Source organism: Limulus polyphemus, unplaced genomic scaffold (genome assembly GCF_000517525.1).
Source record: "Limulus polyphemus unplaced genomic scaffold, Limulus_polyphemus-2.1.2 Scaffold345, whole genome shotgun sequence".
Taxonomy (NCBI): Eukaryota; Metazoa; Arthropoda; class Merostomata; order Xiphosura; family Limulidae; genus Limulus; species Limulus polyphemus.
This window is the reverse complement of record NW_013665955.1, coordinates 118,903-125,783: the sequence shown is the minus strand read 5'-3', so window position 1 is coordinate 125,783 and position 6,881 is coordinate 118,903.

Sequence of the window (6,881 nt, the reverse complement as noted above, 5' to 3'; positions counted from 1 at the left end):
ACTCGTGTAGATTCTATAAAAGTGGGACTGGACATAACAGTAATACAAATAATAAGTATTAGTAGTTGAATGACTCTAAAAGATTTAAAATAAGGCCATTAATACTCGTGTAGGTTCTATAAAAGTGGGACTGGACATAACAGTAATACAAGTAATAAGTATTAGTAGTTGAATGACTCTAAAAGATTTAAAATAAGGCCAGTAATACTCGTGTAGGTTCTATAAAAGTGTGACTGGACATAACAGTAATACAAATAATAAGTATTAGTAGTTGAATGACTCTAAAAGATTTAAAATAAGGCCAGTAATACTCGTGTAGGTTCTATAAAAGTGTGACTGGACATAACAGTAATACAAATAGTAAGTATTCGTAGTTGAATGACTCTAAAAGATTTAAAATAAGGCCAGTAATACTCGTGAAGGTTCTATAAAAGTGTGACTGGACATAACAGTAATACAAATAATAAGTATTAGTAGTTGAATGACTCTAAAAGATTTAAAATAAGGCCAGTAATACTCGTGAAAAAGGTATTTAATTAAAAACTAAGATTTATTCAAGTTTACATTTATTTAAATAGTTTGTTTGTTGATTTTAGCGCAAAGCCACACAAAAGGCTACCTGCGCTCTGTATACTGCGGTACCCTTTAAAAAAAAACAAATATTGAATAGCAAAAAATACATGTACACTCGATTGATGGAAGGATTATATTTGGGCGTAGGCTTCAGTTACAACGATTAATATTTATTTTAATGTATATATTGAGGCAAATTGAAATATACCAAAAATCTAGCAAATATAGCTACTAATAGAAAAGTCATCACACTGTTGCTTTATTCTTCTTCAGGATCACTTCGTGAAATTCTTTCAAACTGCTGAGATTTCCAGCTACATCTTTCAACCAGCTTTTCATTACATTCATATAGAGCTTTGGGAAATTTTCTCATATTTCATTATTGTTAACTCGAAATAACCAACATAAAAAACAACAACTTTAGTTTAAAATTCTCAATACTTATTAATTGTTGCGATTTACAGAAAATACGCGGTGTAGTAGACATTACTGTTCGTTGTCACTAGATAATGATTTCCATGTATGCTTGTAATAAAAATACAATCGTTCTAGTGTCGAGGTCCCCTGGGGGGGGCAGTGGTAAGTTTATGGACTTACAATGTTAAAATTCAAGGTTCAATTCCCACTAAGAAAACAACAACTACTGTCGAGTTTTAAAAACTCGAGGTATGAAGTTATATTTTCAAAATGGTAGATCAACGTTAAAAGAACTTTTGAAGGAACTTCATATATACAGACACACACACACACACTCACAAAAATATACTGTTTTACGAAATATAACACCTGAACTTAATGGTTGTTGCCAAAGCCTCGAAAATGTTGGCCATCGGTCCGGATAACAGGACACTGTCATTTTTATCTTCTATAGCAATCCAAGGCAACCACTGTTTAGAAAAAGTTCAAAACCACATTGAAAGAAGGAGCTTTTTCACAAAAATGTGTGAAACATACTTTTTTATCTGTACAGGCTTCAATATTAAGTACATCTATTAGTGAGGAAGAATTTTAGGAGTAAAGGAAACACTGAGAAACTTGTAAGATAATTCAAAAATCAGATAAAACAGTTTATTACAAAACTTCGATATGCCTCTAAGGCTAATTCTAAGGCCTATGGATTTAAAAGTTGTGAAACAAAACGTTGACTCAAACCTTGTAAGGTTAGGTTTATTCCCTTTTGCTTTAGTTCAACTACAAATAAATTGTGTCTCTCTTTCAATTGCAAACGCAGTTTCAACGTATTAAAGAAGACAGTTTGTATGTTTTCACAGCTATTGCAGCTTTAATCAACGGCTTGTAAGCTGAGAAATGATATTAAATTTTGTAACGCTGACGATATGTGAAAGAATAAAGTTGATATCAGTTGCTGAAGCTCTATTAACTTTAGTAACGTCTCATCATTGCAGCTTTAATCAACGGCTTGTAAGCTGAGAAATGATATTAATTTCTGGAACGCTGATGATATGTGAAAGAATAAAGTTAATATCAGTTGCTGAAGCTCTATTAACTTTAGTAACGTCTCATCATTGCAGCTTTAATCAACGGCTTGTAAGCTGAGAAATGATAATAATTTTTGTAACGCTGACGATATGTGAAAGAATAAAGTTAATATCAGTTGCTGAAGCTCTATTAACTTTAGTAACGTCTCATCAATATCTGAACTAGCAGAATGTGCTAATTAAGCTTCTCTGAATTTTGTTTTAGTTAACGTAACTTATATTTACTCTGGATTTTTACCGTCAACATGATCCTAAATGAATAAGTAGTAATCTCACCTCCAAAGCGGTAACTTGCAATCTTAATGTGGTCGTGGAATTTGCAGGTGTTGATTTATGAATTATCATGTCAACACTCTATAATTCACATGCCTGAAATTTAATATAACGTGGGTCCTCTTTTTAAGAGAATGATATGTTGGATTGATCAATACTACCATCTAACGGAAAACGAGATTGGTTATTTGCTAGAGATACGGGTCCAATGAGCGCGCTGTAACAAACAAATACAAATATTTGCTACTTGCGTATGAATTTCGTCTGAGTGAGAAAAAAATCTTATAAGAGCTGCTTTTGGTTTGCTGTTCTTCGCGACAAGGAGTATCTGTGCTAGCCGTCCTTACTTTAGCAGTGATAGACTAGAGAAAAGGCAACTAGTCAACACCACCCACCATCAACGCTTGGACTTCTCTTATCAGACCTAATAGTGGAATTTGATCATCACTCTTATAATTCTCCCTCGACCACAAAATTCGGTGCGTAATTTTTTTTGATGGTAACGGGACGCGAACCACGGATACTTGGTTTCTCAGTCCGGCATGCTAGACCCTCCAGTTTTTACATGGACGTTATAGAGACTTTAGTGATAATCGAAGGCTATTTTTTGAATCCTTGTGGAAATAACAATATCAGAACTGTTGTTTTGAAGGCATGCTGCATAACGCTAGCATTACTTAGTAAAATATGTTAGGAGTAAAATTTCAAAATGCCGTGTTTTAGCGCAATTAAAATAAACTCCTTATTAATTGTTTTAACCAACAAGTTTCAGTAATATAGTTACCATCATCAGGGCTTCGGAATATTTTATTCATTATCAGTAAGACGTCAATTTATGTTCACCATTAACAACTGTTATACAAAAGTGTGATTGAGAAAAAAACAAAAACAAAGTGAAGGCAAAGTAAATATATAATATTCAAGAACAAAGATTCATTAACTTTGGATACCTATGAATTATTACATGTAATTATCGCAGTTGTGTGACCATTGGAGATATACAGCTTACTGGTTAGTTGAATCGCTCAGCCAATGACAAAACTGATACACCGTTCAAATCGCCACTTAATTCGAGTAATCGTTTCTAATCCACAAAACCAAAACCAAAATCGTGAAATACGGTTTACTTTAATAAACAAACACATTAGTTTCTTCTAAGACATCATTCTAATCTCTATTAAAAATGCTTAAATCAATTAACTTTCAACACGTGAATTAATTAAAGCTCGTCCTGAATAATGTTATGTCTTTACCTATGACAGCCACACATCTTACAGAACTGAGTAAAAGAATTCGAGTGCGATCACTTGTTTTATACGTAAGATACACTGGAAATCCGATTTTTGGTTTGAATTTTGCGCAAAGCTAAACGAAAGCTATCTGCGCTAGGCGTCCCTAATTTAACAGTGAAAGACTAGAGGGAAGGCAGCTAGTCATTACCACTCTTGAGCTACTCTTTTACCAACGAATAGTGGGATTAACTGCAACATTATAACGCTCACACGGCAGAAAGGACGAGCATGTTTGGTGGGACGGGGATTCGAACCAGCGACCCTCAGATTGCGAGTCGAGCGCCCTAACCACCTCGCCATGAAAGGGCGAGCATGTTTGGTGTGACGGGGATTCGAACCTGCGACCCCCAGATTGCGAGTCGGGTCTGGAAATCCGAACAGCAATTATCGAGATCAATTGGAATGTTGACGTCAATTCTGCTTGATGTTTGAGTGTGATTCACTGTATCCGGAATCTTATTACCAATAAAGTTATAGAATCACAAACACTATGGTACATCAACAGTTTAGAAACAATGTGTTTAAAAATACTATGGGATCCATTTGGATCCATCGGGATTTCTAGAGCTAGAAACTGGTTTAATCGATTATGATTTAAAACATTTTGATAACACTGGAACATTTTAAAAGAAGGCTTAAGTTGAGGTGGGAGCGCAATGTAATTCCTCTAAAAGCTTTGACAGGAATCCAGGAACTTGTTCAGATGTTTGTTTGAGATCGTTTTGATCTGTTACCATTGTAACGCTTTATATTGACGATGATCTATCATAGTAACAATTAACATTAATGAAGACCTATGACTGTAACGTTTTACAGTAATGAAGGCATATCATTGTAACCTTTTACACTGATGAAGGTCTGTCATTGTAACTGTTTGCATTGTAACGTTTTACATTTATGAAGGTCTATCATGGTAACGTTTTATATTTATGACGTTACAATGACCTTCATCAATGTAAAACGTTACAATGACCTTCATCAATGTAAAACGTTACCACGATAGATCACCATCAATGTAAAACGTTACCATGTTAGATCATCATCAATGTAAAACGTTACCATAATAGATCATCATAAATATAAAACGTTACCATGATAGACCTTCATCAATGTAAAACGTTACCATGATAAACCTTTATCAATGTAAAACGTTACCATGATAGATCATCATCAATGTAAAACGTTACCATGTTAGACCTTCATCAATGTAAAAGGTTACAATGATAGACCTTCATCAATGTAAAACGTTACCATGATAAACCTTTATCAATGTAAAACGTTACCATGATAGATCATCATAAATGTAAAACGTTACCATAATAAATCATTTTATATTGATGATGATCTATTATGGTAACGTTTTACATTGATGATGATCTAACATGGTAACTTGGTTCCTCAACGACTAAAATACAGTTTGTTTTAAGAAGAGTTCAATTACCTTAATTAACTTAATGAATTACTCATAACAGCCATATTTTAGTGTAAATGTTCCATATTTTTTATCTTATGATTTTAGCTGAAGTTAGTCAATTTAACTTACATTTTCCTAGAAACATATAAAATTTGTTTAAAATTAACACCATTTTTTCTTCTTTCTAGAAACATATAAAATTTGTTTAAAATTAACATCAACTTTTCTTCTTCGTAGAGACATACAGATCTTGTTTGAAATATTATAAAGGATCGAACAGCAAAATCGACGAACAACAACAAACAAAAGTTGACCGAAACTAAATGACTTCGAAGTAAAGTTATAGGTAATTGTTTTAGAGAATTTTTGTTAAACTCATGCCAATACGAAACACTAAGATTGTGATATATAATTATATTTTGATAGAAAAACAAATCATAGTTTTTTTGTACCTCATTAACTAACGAATGTTAACTAACATTAGCATGATTTTTAAGCCTTACAAGAGAAGGACTAATATCATAAACAGCTCCTCTGGAGCTCAGCGGTAAGTCTGAGGACTTATAACGCTAAAAATCTGGTTTCGATACCTGCTGTTGGCAGAGCACAAATAACTGTTGTGTAACTTTGTACGTAACAACAACAACAACAAACAAAAAAGCATAAAATATGCTTGTTTTGAACAACCCTTTGTAATTAAGGAGCGCCACCTGATTGTCTAACATAGTAACTAAATATTAATTGCTAAGTTTTTAAAAGAAAAAAGTTCCCGATATTCAATTACTTTTGAGCAGAACTTTTGTTAATTACATATGTTTAAAAAACCTCAATACAAGATCTGATTTCATCATTGATTCAAGTCTAGGAATTACCTCATTTGTAAAAGAATTTCCTCCGGGCGAGGGAAATCGTTTACTAAAACCTAGGAAACCACTGGCGCTAGGGAGTTTGGTATATGTGCTAATAATTTTAAATTACGTGATCATTCCAATTTTTTGACATGAAAGTCGATCGAAAGCTCAGTCCAAGAAGCTAAACGAGCGAATGGAATAAAAATGTAATATATATATACTAGTACTGTCAGTTGTATGTCCATGTAACTACTTCGCAGGGTGTGTATGGAGGTTCATCATGCAGGGGTACATAGAAATTTTCAGTTTGTATTGGCGTTTTTTACTACTACTTCGCCCCCTGTTGATGGATCTTCACAATAATTGATATGGAGGCTCATTAGGTCCATGCCGGGGTACATACAAATTTTTAGTTTTGCATTTTGCAGTTTTTATTGGCGTTTCTGCGTTTTTTTACCACTACTTCGCCCCCTGTTGATGGATCTTCACCAAATTTGGCATGAAGGTTTGTTGGGTCCTTGCGGAGATACACGCAGACTTGCGGTTTTGATGGACGTTTTTTTACAATTACACATAAGGGAAGCAGCTTTTCATGTCCTAAGATAACCTTTCATTAATCATGAATTTACACATCTTCCGTCCAGGGGACGGGTACTCCAGCTAGTATAAAATATCATTTCGAACAGGCTAACATGTTCAATCTAGCTAGATCGGTAGAAGTAGTAATTCGGTGTCTCAGCGGTATGTCAGTGGACATATAACGCTAAAAATCGTGTTTCGATACCCACCCAGATAACGTATTGTGTGGCTTTGTGCATTACAACAAACAAACAATACTTCTGAACATTCAATAGTTTAAAGGTAATAAATATTCAGTTAATTCTAAATGCAGATTAAGTGCTGTTGCCCCGGTGGAACAGCGGTAAGTTTACAGACTTACAACGTTAAAATCCGGAGTTCGATTTTCCGCGGTGGAGAC